The 11859-nt window shown below is 37.2% G+C and overlaps 1 pseudogene; it reads right to left on the bottom strand.

Annotated features, from left to right (window-relative positions):
- Positions 1-8397: 8397 nt before the first annotated feature.
- On the bottom strand, positions 8398-9579 carry LOC138176730 (uncharacterized; annotated as a pseudogene).
- Between the last annotated feature and the right edge of the window lie 2280 nt (positions 9580-11859).

Here is an 11859-nt window from a genome sequence, read left to right as displayed (position 1 = left end):
CCATAAGTTTATGTACATGTTCAGTTGAAGAGAATGAACTCATTATTATTGTGAGGAAGCCTTTATGTGTATACATATAATGGCACAAAGAGGGCAAAAGCCAGGCTTACTAGCTATGCAGCGAGGCTGAGAATGAGAACCAGGGGTCTGTTTAGGCAAAAAATTAGAGACATAGTGTGATTAGATTTATTGTACAAGAGCTAGACAACAAAGGAATGATATGAATTGACTCTTGGCCAAATAAAGAGGCATAGAGGCCAATGAATGGGGTGATTTGTTTATTGGTATAAAATGAGTAAGAGAGGATTCACAGAGGAGGATTATGGAAAACATAAATTGAAGTAGAAATGAGGAAATGGGACCTACTTTCAGGAGAAAGTGAGCAGGTGATCTAACGCCACAGCAAAATCACTTGTTTATATTTTAAACCTTTGATTCCTAACAAAATGTACTAAATTTGTTTTATGGTATTGTTGCATTTCAGAGTTGGGCACTCAATATGAAAACATTAAATAGTTACGATCTATATATCTACAAATAGTGTACTTGGGGTGCTTATTAAATTAGCCCAAGTGGTCAGCAGCTATAGCAAAAATGCATTTACTTGATTTTCAAAATTGCAGAGTGCATTACAAATGGCTGACGCTCCACATCAAGTCCATTTTTATTTTATGGTGCAAGTTTCAAAATCAAGTAAATGGTGTTTTCAGTACTAGTTGATGTGTTATGACTGATCTGAATTGTAAATAATTTGTGAAGTATTTATTTATTACTAGATTCTATGTACCTTCTGCTTGTAAATCTATTTATTAAACCTTATAAATAATTGATGAGAAAATCTTATAATGAATCATTCCTAAAATTGCTTAACTGCCCGGACTTTTTCTTTAGTACACCCTTCTCTCATTTTCTTTTTAGCTCTCAATCAGGTAGAAAGGGAAGAATTTCACACATCCTATTTTCATCCCAATCTTGCCTAAGTGTCATTGGATCATTATTTGTCTTCATGGTGGGAGGGCCCTTGGCTATATATTCAGTCTATCATTTCCTTTCCTGACAACTTCAATGACTACCAGGTTTGCTTTTTACTAGTTTTACAGCTCATTTCACCATCATTCCTCTTTTTTGATAAGAAGAGCAGCCTAGATGTGGATCACTCACCTCCAGATTTCTTAGGATTGTTCTTATGGGCTGCCAACTTCTGTCTACTCTGCATCCTCAGGGATTGGAAATGCTAATCTCATCTCATTACTGCTGTGCTTTCAGAGTTGAACAGCCCTGATTATGCTGCAGTGATAGTTTTGCAAAGATTGGCAGAGAGAGGAAAAGTGAAGGCTTGGAAGAGAGTATGAAAGAAGGATGATATGACTTTGGCTTCAGGCAAAATTATGAAGCAAAGAAAGTTTGTTTTAGCTATCTGTTGTTGCCCTCTATTTGACCACCCAGCTCTTTCATCTTCAACTTTCTTTCTCTATTCAAATGCTCAATAGTCTTACCATGCTTCCATCTTGAACAAGAGAGAATGTTCAACTGAGTAAAATTAGTTTGCACTAAAGTAGCTGAGACTTTAAGTGTTAAGCCTCTCAAGAGGATTTCCCTTGAAAAAGAGTTCCAAAGGGGAAGAATAATGCTTAGCATGAAAGAACGCATAGTGGAATTACAGGCAAAGTAATGGCTATATGATGAGGTGGTGGAGGAGGAGGATTAGAAACTTCTTAGAAGTTGTCGAATCAAGTTGATTTTTGTCTCCTTATAAAGCAAACTCTGAGAGGATAGATGAGTGAAAAATGAGAAGGTTGAAATGACCAAAATAAACTCCTCAAGGTTTTAAATTAGCAGAAAACCTTTTGGATAAATTGTTTTTATGAAACTTTACCCGCTCTATCATATATATGCTTTATTTTATTTGAGAAATTAAATTGTTTGACTGACTGAAATTATAAAGCCTTATTTGTGAAAATGGAGTTATATAATTAAATTTCTTTTCCTAGTAACAGCTAAGTGACTGACAAGTAGTGCAATTAGAAACATTCCCTACTTAGTATAGCAATTTCTCAATAAAAGTGGATTATGATGATGATTATGATTGATATTTTAAATTAAATTACTGAAATGAACAGTATATGATCATTATATAAGGGATTTAAGGAGTTTCTCTAAAGTGGTGATTATATTCTTGGAGGGGAAGTGCATGAAAAATGACAAGCAATATTGTATACAGTACTCTAGAGACCTAGGACAGGCTATGGAAGAGATTTGTACATTTTTGCAATTTATAGGCTGAAGGAGTTGCCTGGCCAATTGAGATGTTAAGTGACTTGCCTAGGGCCACAGAAACAGTATTCATTAATGTATGTATTTGAGCCCAGGTCTTCATGACTGAATACAGGTGTAACACTATACTATATATACTATGGAAATTACAATAATCCTAATAAATTGATTTAATTCAGTAAGAACTTATTCAGCATTAACTTGTGCATTGTCCTAGACACTAGAGATACAATGTCCAAAAAGAATGAGTCCTTGTCCTCAAGAATCATTCCCAGAAATGCACAGAGGAATTCCTATACACAAATGGAATTGGTCATTGGGAGCTAAAGCAGATCTCTCTTTAAATCCTACTAATCATAATGATAGAAAAAAAAATTTAGAGAAGAAGAGAGACAAGATTGAATGACCACTTGTCAGAGATGTAGGAGAGAGGATTGATTCTTCAAGTGAAGGGTTAGAATAGATGAGCTCTAATATTTCTTCTAATTAAGAGGAAGAGATCACTTTCTCTGAGGCTGATCAGTGTACAGAAGGAGATGACACTTGAACTGAGTTTTGAGCTAAGACAAAAAAAATAATCCGAAGAATTTGGGAGAAGAGAGGAGAGGGAATACATTCTAGGAGGATATGGTGGAGCAAAGACACAAAGTCTGAAAAGTGTAGTTTATGTTCAAAGCCAATAATTAAGTAGTCCTTTTTGACTAGACTATGTGAGACGTGTAAAAGGATGAAGAGATAGTGGGACATTAGAACAGTAAAGATCGTTGTCATTGTTGTTGCTTCATTTTTGAAGAGGACCAAAGACACCATGAGGGTGATAGCTTGACTTGTTCGTGGATTAGGCTTAAGTGAAGCAGAGCTGGGCAAAGTTCTCAGTCTCACTCTCCTCCAGAGTTATCAAAGTCCAGTGGCAAAAGAAAGGTCACAATGACTGGTGATGACCCACCAGTAAAGGCAGACTGGAGCTGAATTTTAGAAGACCTTGAAAATTAGGCAACAGATAATGGACCTTAATTGGTAGATGATGAGTAAACATTGATGGGTTTGAGGTGGTAAATTCAGAGGCCCCCTTTAGAAAACTTGATTTGGCAGAGCTATTTGGGATAAACTCAAGGAAGTCAAGAGACTAGGATTAGGGAGAAGAATTTGAAGGCTATTGCAAAAAGGAAGGCAAGAAACAACAAGACCTTGAACCTGTGTAGTGGGGGCATGAATGGAGAGAAGATAGATGGGGATAGATGTTAGCAATATTGCAGACTGAAATGGAGGAACTTAGTGATGGTTGAACTTAATTGGGGGGGGGAAGGAAAAGTGGTCAAAGATAATTCTGCCTTCATAAATTATTGGGAGGATAGTGGCACTTAACAGAATTAGGGAAGTTAGGAGGACATTTTTGAAGGAAGATGTATTTGGTGGTTGGTATTTTAGGGTTCAGGTGACCATAGGATATACAGGTAAAGACATAAAGAATGAGAAGCATCAGTTTTCAGGGGGCTGGAACTTAAGAAGACAAAGAAGGGGTGCCCAGGTAGGTAAGAGAAAAACAAAGTAAAACAAAAGAAACCACCACAGTGTCACTCAGTGCAAAGGAAGAAAGAATTTTAGGAAAGAGGGTTCATTGGTACTAAATGAAATAAGTTTCATGGGCTTTACCTTTATATCTCCAGCCATTGAGATCAATCATCATCTTCCCATTTTCTTGTCACCTACATCCTAATGCTGCCCACTGTCCTGGAATAGCATCCTCTACACCAGAGCTGTACCTCTGTATCCTGGACCTCCAAAATCCTCGCTCCAATCTCTGAGAGAAGTTAATTCACTCATTGTTGGAGTTCCTACCCTAAAGTCCAACAAGTTGTTCAGTGACTGAGTGCAAAGTAGAAAGAATGTAACTTCTTTTCCAACTCCGGATTGGCTCTAGACACTAGCCCATGCTTTACCTTTGCATCTCTTTCAATCATTTAGTTGTCTACCCAGAACATCTTGTCATTTTCTTGCCATGAATAACTCTTCTACTTATTTTTGCTTCCTTCTCTTGTTTCATCAATTAAATAAATGAAATCAATAATATTCTTACTTCTGGAAAGAGTATGATTTATCATTCCTATGACTCTCAAGATCAAAATTCCCTTCCCTGGCCACCATTGCCCTAATCTTCTGTATGACATTTACCATTGTTACCTACATACGTATTCTAAATGTTATAATATGCTTGATTTAATGGCTTGATAGAATAGAAAAGATAGTTCATTAATCAAATTGGAATTCAAGGAAATTAAATGCACTAATACCCCATGAATCATTAGAAATAGAAATCATGCTATTTACATGGTTGGGCTGGAGAAAGGATAGTCTTTGTCACAAGAATGCAGATAAATGCTTTTTTGTGAGTTGCATTGGGGATTTTCCTCAGAGAGAGCTTCATATCCACAGAATCTGGAGTATCTCAAGGGGTAGATCTATTTTGGAGTTATGAAGAATGATAGTGTCAGTGTCTTTGAAATCTCGTCTTCCTTCTGGCTTAGTTTTCAATTACAAGATCTGGAAATTAGCTACTATCAGCATTTAAAAGTTTCCATTAGATGTAGGGAAGATACAAGAGAAAGTAGTTTGCTAAATCAGGAAAGGAATATCAAATGACAAATGGGGAAAGAACGATAGCCATGCAGAAAGTTTATTGAAGAAAGTGTTAGGTTGATAAACGATAACATTTATTTGCAATGTGAGGATATGACCCAAATGACACTCATTAGCTGGGCTTATGTAAAACCGATTAGTTTTGGAAATTTATTATATCTCTGATGCTGTTTGTAGAAGTGGGGTTTTTAAATGCAAAAGTAGAAATTTGATTTGTTTTTTAAAACAAATGTGTATTCTTCCCTTAATTGTATTATTTTGCTCTCCCTATAAAATTACAAGTAGAAATCTCATTAGCCTAGAAAGCTAACAGATATTGGTTCTTTTAAATATAAGATAAGGTAAGATAAACACATCTTTTATTTTTTTGAGGCAAATGCCTGAAGGTATACTCATTTAAAATGACTCTCTCCCTACTCCCCAACCTTTAAATATATGTCTCGGATTTTCTCTGGGTGAGTCTTAAAACTGATGATTCAGGCCGAGTTGTTTTTGTCCTGGTTCAAGGTATATACTTTCACTTTCCCATATTACATAGAGGATTGGTGACATATGGCACAAATTTTTTTCAAATGGAGACAGAACTCTGCTTGAATATGTTCTGGGTGAGAATTATCCATTTTCTAATTAAAAAAAAAAGATAAGTATTTCTGAAGTCCTGGATTTATGTCTTCTTTCTTTTTCTCTCTAGCAGTCTTCCACATGTCAGATACCAGCTCTGGATGTTAGAGTTGGTGTAAATATTTTGACATCCATCTGTGCTTATATAATCCTTGTGCAGAGGCTTTTGCAACATGAAAGGCCAAGGTATACTTTAGAGGTTTTCTTATTTCTCTGACTTGTAGCCCTTGCCTAGAAAATCTGTGAAAATCATCACCTAAAATCAGTTCTTATAGGCATGCAGTTCTGTCTGTCTCTCTATCTCTCCCTCCTCTGTCAGTCTTTCTATTTGTCTCTGTCTTTCACCCCTCTGTCTTTCTATCTGTCCGTATTTTTGTCTCCCCTCTTTTTCTCTGTATGTATATATATATATATATATGCACACATATATTAGACTCCATGTAACTTCATATATACAGGAAGGATACACAATTTGTTAAAAGACTGAGGAAAACAAATCAGAATCCTTGGAAAATGAACAGAACCCATCAGTAAGCAACCCCATCCTAATGATAATGTAAATAAGTTCCTAGGTACTTAGGATGTGATGATTCTTTTTCCACTATAGTTTCTAGCAGATGGTTTTGGATGCTGCTCTCAGTCTACTGGTCTTGCTGATACTTTTGTAAGAAATCTTCCCCTCTCCCATCTCCAACACTCTTCTTTACTAAGGGGAGGGGATGTACCAGTGCTGCTTTCTCAGCATAACAATTGCGTAGGCAAAACAAAGCAAAATAAACCAAACCAAAACCATTCTGTTGAAGCCAGCTGTAAGAAGCTTCCTTTCTTGTTGGCAAAGTCTTTGTCATTAGGGGAAACAGGACTTTGCTTTATATCTTATTGGGGGATGCAGGGGGTGCTGGGATAATGAATTAGGAGACCGAGGACTTGGGTTCAAATCCAGATGCTGTGGGTTACTTAACTCTTTTCAATCTCATTATCATCATCTGAATAATGAAACCCAATCCCCTGAAGTAGAGATCTCTAATGTCTACTCTAACACTCAACTGTATGGTCTGGCAAAAGTTACAGTTTTGTATACCAACTCTAAAGGCAATGTACTAGACTCAATTATTCCCCTTTTCTGTTGCCCTAGTTTTCACAAAAGGTTGTTATAAAAGAAGGATTTTCATTTACTTTTTAGCTTTCAACAAGTCATTATTGAGACTCCAAGTCCAGATAAGTTGCCAACTCGTGACCATCGTCCCTTCTCTGATACCTGGGAAGGCTATTTATTTTTCAGTATAGGATATTCACAAATTGGTCAGGACCCTTTTAAACATTCTGACCATTTCTGAATGAGTTCCTTTAAGTACTTGACTGAATTTTTTCAAATTTTCATTTGCCCAATGCTCCCTGAAATCTCTGCTACTTACTTAAAGTATAGGCTACTTTTTTCTTCAAAAAAGTTTTTGTGTTAGTATGTTGTTTTCATACAATTGTTGCTTCTAAACAACATTGTCTCCTGCCTGTAAGAATACCTTTAACACCCTGTACCCAACAAATGTCCAATAAAGATGTCAGAAAAAGTAATTTCAATTAGTACAGCATGTAACATTCCACTCATAGTTATGATATCGCACAGGTAAGTATGGTTAGCATAGTTTTGTGTAACAAATCGGTCTGTAATTTATTTGATTTTTATTGTGTCATTGTGTACATTCTTTGGGTTCTGCTTTCTTTGATCTATGTCCTTCCATGTTTCTCTGAATTCTTTATATCATTGTTTCCTGGTGTGATGATATTGCATGACAGTCATCTACCATTATTTGTTTGACCATTCTCCAATCCATGGCATGTACTTTGTTTTCAGCTTATTGTTGCTACAAAAATGCTACTATGACAATTTTTTATATTCACAGGGACTTTCTTTCTACCACTAACCTCCTTGAAGCACACCTTCAAGTGAGGTTACCCTGGTGAGATTGATTGAGTCAAAGGATACAAACAGAATGGTAATTTTTCTTAAATGATTTAAATTTGTTTTTTTCAGAATAGTTTAGACCAGTTCATAGTTCCATAAAAATTGTATGAAAATTCTCGTCTTTTTACAATCCATTTAATCTGGAATATTTCTGCATTTTGACATTTTTACCAATGTGCCAGGTAGGGCATGAAATCACAGAGTTGTTTTAATTTTATTTCTCTTATTTTTAATTATTTGGAACATTTTTCAAATTACTTTTATTTTTTTCACAAGAAAACAATTTGCTTTGGCCACTTATCTATTTGGGAATATCCCTTACTTTTATACATTTTTCCAATTAATGACAGATGGTAGTTTATTTCTCATTTGAATTCATTTTTCTGAAGTTTTGCTTAGGACTTTGTATTATTTTAATCTGTGTATTTTTTAAAAAATAGATAGCTCACATTTTCCTCTGTGTACTATTTACTGGTTCATAGTAGTGTCCTATAATGCTCTTCATTACTTTATTATGATGAAATTAACTTTCATTTTTTTATTTTTTAAATTTATTTCATTTTTTTTTTTTTTGCTTTTTGGAGTGGGGGAAGGCAGGGCAATTGGGGTTAAATAACTTGCCCGAGGTCACATGGCTAGTTTTGTGTTAAGTGTCTGAGGCTGGATCTAAACTTGGGTACTCCTAACTCCAAAGCGTGTGCTCAATTCACTGTACCACCTACGCACCCTTTCTTTCATTTTTTTTTAATATTGGCAATTAAATTTTTTACTTTCTTTAAATAAAATGAGTGGATAATGATATATAGATCTTATTAGTCTTTTGAAAAAAGTTTTGTTTTATTTATTAGTTCAGCAGTCTTTCTATTTTCACTTTTATCTGTCCTTGGATATATATATATATATTTTTTAAGTTGGTGGTTTCTTTATTGATCTTCTCCACCCTCAGCCCACTCCCACCCCTCCACCCCAACTCCGTGGGAGGAAAGAAGGTGGAGGTGAGGGGAGGAATTGTAGGAATCCAAGTCCCTTGGGGAGTCTGGGAAGGAACAGAAACAGAAACAATCAGTGAAACAAAAAGAAAATGGGAACTGACAACCAGGAAGAGATTGGGGGAGGCCGGGAGGGGAGAAAGGAAGGGGCAGAAAAGGTTTAGATTTGAGGGAGAAAAAAAGAAAATAAGAGACATGGGGGGGGAGGGTGCTCTCCTCTACCCTTGCCCTCCACAACCCCAGCCAGCATGGGCTGAGGGAAAGAAGAGTCTTAAAGCATTGCAAATTGCAGGCCTTGACAAGAGGTGATGGTGTTTGTCTTCCAGCAGGGGAAAGAAACCGAGGAGAATGGGGTAGTTAGAGGATAAGGAGAGGAAGAGACAGGGCAACCCTCACTCTTCTTAGAGAAGGGCCCCCCTACCCAGGGGTGGCAGGCAGCTTCACAGACCATAGACACATCGCTGTAGGCAATGTATAGAAAGCAATCTTCTTCATGATGTTCCTGGTAAAGCTGAGCCATGGTGGCGCTGGTGGGTGGAATGACATTGTTGACAAAGAAAAATAGGGCGTCCTCAGCTCGGAGGTGAATTTGCTTCCGGATCAAGAAGTAGAACTGACCAGCTGTGAGATCAGAAGGCACCAGATATTCTTCTTGTCCAGGTCGCCTATCCTGGCCTTAGGAGCCTTCTCCACAATCACCGGGACCCGGTCGGGATACTTCTTGTGGATCTTCTCGCCTTCAGAGCGGCGCTTCTCAAAAGGGTGCTCCTCCTTGTAAAGAACTTCATCCTCCCAGGGATCGGGCCGGAATGGACTGAGGGGAGCGGGGGAGGGGGGGGCGGACGGGGCCTGGACAGGGAGGGGGCAGCGGCGATGGAGATGGAAGGCCAGGCGGGTGAACTCACTCGGCGGAGCGATCTCTGCGACCTGCGCCACTTCCCTATTCACCAACTCCCTGGATATATTTTTTTAATTAGGGTTGTCAATTTATCAGTTTTTTAGTTTTAAAAAAAATCATAATAAATTAACTCCTTTTACCTTTCTAAACCATTTTTTAGGCAATAAAAAGTTTCCAAAGATTTACATTAACTGCATCCCACGAATATTGCTATGTTATCTCATCATTATCTTTTAACTTATCATTTAGTCTCCATTTTTATAAAAATATTTTATTGATTTTTTTGTTGTTATCTCATCTGTTACCCCTTAAATTACCTGTGATAGTAATGGAATATAAAGATCCCCCTGTATTGGCTTGGTTTTCAAATTGATTGTGTTAAAACCCAGAGTTTGTTAATCCCACAGGTGGAATGGACTTGTTGATGTGAAAAGAGAGTCCTGAACTGGGAGGAGCTGGTGACTAGATTTGGGGAGACAAGAGAGAGGCAGAAGAACTTTTTGGAAGCAGCACCCTCGTGGAGGCAGAGAGAAACTGAGAGAATTGCTGGGGGGCCACTTTGAATCGCCCTGGACTTTTGAGACCTGCCCCCAGAGCTGCCAAGGACTGAGGAGACATGGATGTTTTGCTGGTACTTTGTCTGTCTGTTTTGATGTTGTTTTGCCAGATTTGTCCACTGGTGAAAGACAGTCCTGTTGAAGAAGTCCTGGAACCTTTCTGTTGGTTCAGAGCTCCCGAGACTGTCCTGCAGAGAGAGAGTGAATATTGTCCACTGGTGAAGGGCAGTGCTGTTGTTGCAGGGGTCTGGGAACCTTTCTGTTGGTTCAGAAGCCCTGAAGAAGGATTTTCTTGTTGTATGTTTACAGAAATCCTGGGAGAGGGTTTTGCTAATGTTTTCAGGGGTTCTAGGACTGTTCTGCAGACAGAGGATGAATTAATGAAGGGACTGGCAATGTATCTTGTGGCCTTGCTAAGCCTTGTCTCCCCAGGAACTAAGATTGCTGAGAACTTGCCTCATGTCAAGATGAAGAAAAGACCTCCATTTGGGTATTAAGTGCTGTGCTTAAACTTGTAACTCTGGGGTAGATTCAATTGTGATCCAGGGGTGGGGAACTTTTGACCTTTTTGTGTTCTATGGTTGAACAAATGAATGTACTTTACTTATGTTTGGAAACTAATCTCCATTTGAGAAGAGGGGTTTTGTGGTGGACTAAATGAAGGTACAGTCCAGGGGTGGAGCAGTATTTAGAAGAGGGACTTGGTAATTGATTGAATGATTGGAAGGTCCTGGGGTGAGGTAGTACTTGGAGATTATTTAATCACCCTTAGTAAATGCTGTATTTTGAATGATGTCATATTTTGATCTTCTCTGTTCTTGATTTGTCACTGAATAAAATGGAGAGCACCTATGCTGGTGTTTTGAACCTTGGGAAGTTGCCTTTCCTTGGCATTACATTACATTACCCCTTTTCCCTTCCTCCAAGGTCTGTATTTTTGTTCCTATTTCTTTTACTGATTACTATATTTTATTATATTTAAAAATCCATTTAATATTTCTGCCTTTCTACATTTGTAAGAGATTTCTTTGTGTCCTAGCATAGGACTGATTTTTGTAAAGGTGTCATCTAATTCTGAGAGAGAGGAGAAAGAGTCAATAGATGTCCAAATTTTTCTAACTGTTCAGTTTCTTTCTAGTTTAGCTTTTGGTTGGATTAACTCAGGTCTCAAAGAGGAATATTAAAGTCATCTAGAGTTACTGTATAGCTATCAGTTTCTTTGTTCAATTAGCTTTTCCTTTGAGAATTTAAATCTATTTAATTAGGATATGGCCTAAGAATAATGTAGTTTCTGTTTGTGTCTGACAGTATTGATATTTATTGTCATATCTCAAGCAATTGCAGCTCCTTTTTAAGGTCACCATAATAAACTTTATTGCCACACACCCTTTTCATTCCATATATGCTTTTGCAGGTTAAATGTGTTTTTTATAAAGCAAGTAATTATTTGATTTTGCTTTCTTAGCCATTCTGCCAATCTTTATTGCTTTATTGGGAAGTTTAATTTTTCACATCTAGTATTATAGTTTTTAATTTTACATTTTTCTACATTAGATTCTGCTATATGATCACTTTTTTCTCTTTTTAAAATGGCTTTAGGTCATTAAAATTGGCTTTACTAACAGTAATTTGACCACAGTCTCCTCCCATTATCTTAAACCCTAATTCCTTGAACCTACTTTTATTTTTATTCTCTCTTTCTGTCTTTGTTGTCATCTCTTTCTCTTCTTCCTCAAATTGAAAAAGAATATGGTCCAGAATCTTCCCTGTGCCACCTCCCACCCCCACAATCCTAATCTCTTAATATAAATAAAATTGATTTCTGGAATGCTTTCCAAGAATATTAATTCCTTACTCCTCTCTACTAGATTTCCCCAGAATCTGATCTTTCCATTCTTGGGCTTTGCAGAAAACATTCTT

The sequence above is a fragment of the Petaurus breviceps genome, unplaced genomic scaffold, assembly GCF_028583685.1.
Source record: "Petaurus breviceps papuanus isolate PSGF00001 unplaced genomic scaffold, PetGlider_PUasm1.0 90145, whole genome shotgun sequence".
In the NCBI taxonomy this organism is placed as follows: domain Eukaryota; kingdom Metazoa; phylum Chordata; class Mammalia; order Diprotodontia; family Petauridae; genus Petaurus; species Petaurus breviceps.
The sequence above is the reverse complement of the archived record's forward strand: the minus strand, read 5'-3'. Positions and strand labels throughout refer to the sequence as shown.